Source organism: Miscanthus floridulus, chromosome 5 (genome assembly GCF_019320115.1).
Source record: "Miscanthus floridulus cultivar M001 chromosome 5, ASM1932011v1, whole genome shotgun sequence".
Classification (NCBI taxonomy): Eukaryota; Viridiplantae; Streptophyta; class Magnoliopsida; order Poales; family Poaceae; genus Miscanthus; species Miscanthus floridulus.
This window is the reverse complement of record NC_089584.1, coordinates 17,685,614-17,687,496: the sequence shown is the minus strand read 5'-3', so window position 1 is coordinate 17,687,496 and position 1,883 is coordinate 17,685,614. Positions and strand designations below refer to the sequence as shown.

The 1,883-nt window shown below is 36.5% G+C and overlaps 1 pseudogene; it reads left to right on the top strand.

Moving 5' to 3' along the window:
* Positions 1-883: 883 nt before the first annotated feature.
* Positions 884-1,643, top strand: LOC136455628 (uncharacterized; annotated as a pseudogene).
* The last annotated feature ends 240 nt before the right edge of the window (positions 1,644-1,883 follow it).

Below are 1,883 nucleotides of genomic sequence, written 5' to 3'. Positions count from 1 at the left end.
TCGGCAAACCCCTCCACATGCGAACTGGCGAAGGTAGATGCAAGCATGTATCATTCTACACAAATGAAGATCATGGTAGAGCTAAGAGATTTGTTTTAGCATCATATTGACTATCAACACAGATAAGGGACACTTTAACAGAGTGACATGTTTATGGGATTATTATTATAAAAAAATACACTACTTGCATATGGGATATTGCATTTAAAAAAATACATGGTATTTAAAACCACACTTAAATTTTTTATAGACATCTAATTCTATATTTAATTAATTACACTATCTAGCAGCATCTTTCTTGTAATATATTAATGAAAAAAAACACGCACTATGATATCGTTCAGCCGCATCCAATTCTACAATGGATTAATGATAGTGCTAGATAGTCATATCACTATGGTAATGAATTAATGAAAAATATATCTGTGACGCATCACATGACGCATCAAATAATATACGAGTTTATAAATAGTATCCGATTTTGTAACAAATTAATGACTATAGAACACATCTGCTTCAAATAATACACGACTTTATAAACCGTATCCGATTTTGTAACAAATTAATGACTATAGCACACATCCGCATCCTTTCTTAATCAATTAATATAAAACATATTGAAAAAACAATCATGAAGGACATCTAGTTCTATAGCGAATTAATGATAGAAACCCATAGCCATATCTCTTCTACAAAGTGATACTAAAAAATGCACATGATAGACAATGTTCTCTGTCTACCGATCCCTATAAATAAGTCTCAATGTCCTCTTCGAATACCATCCACCATGGAACATAATAGTTACCCCACCAAGGATGAGAAATTTAGGCAGAGCGACAATGAAATTTCCCCTTTGCGTGAAGCGCTAAGGGGTAAAACAAGCATGCCAGCTCTTTCTAGCAGTGCACCTAATGACCATGCTCACTCCTTCTAGGGCTACTACAATAATAGTAAAGCAATACCACACCAACTCCACTCAGTTTCTACTCCCATACCACCAACTAGCATCATTGCATCGACAAGGATGGAGCAAAGCCCGAAGAATGAACAAGAGCTTATGCACATGTTTCTGACAACTAACATAAGTGAGTATGCATGGAAGAAGGCTTTGTCCTTGGAGCCCCAGTCAATAGAATCTTTGCTCCAAGGAGACCCTATGGCTATTCTCCAAGCCCACCTTGACATTGCTGGAGTTTCTGATCCTGGTCCGATCTTCCACGACCCTGCCTTGCATGTTCCCAAGGTTTGGTCTCTTTTTCTTACCTTTTATCATTGTACTTAAATTATGGAACTCTACAATCTCTCACATCACTCTATCTATAGGATAGGATGCACAAAACTCTTGGATCTTCATCCTCATCCCATGATGACCTTTATGGGAAAACACCATATGTCAAACCAACTTTGTTTAATCAACCCCCCATGCCCTCACTTGTCCAAAGAGAGCAACATGTGCCAAGTGGTTTTCCAAGCGGCAATTCTTATAACACCATCAAAGAGGTTATGGATTCTACAATTAATTTTCGAAGAGTCAAGAAGCAGAAGTACACATGCAAGATCTGTAATGCTATGTTTAGCTCACAACAAATGTATCATGGTCACATGAGCTTGTTGCACACAACAAAGGAATAGGGAACAATTAAAGTGGGCCATCATCCATAATAAATGCTTGTTCGTGCTGTAAACGACCACTTATGTTAGGACAAATCTGTCTGAGTGGTTTCTTCTCATCAAGTGGAAGTAAATGAAATTTAATAATAGTATGAGTAAAATAATTGCATATCTTGATTGAACAATTGCATTTATGATGTGATTGTGGCTTGTGAAATGACATGTGATAATTTACCCAAAGCAGTTTGTTATAAAAATTACAAAAACTATTG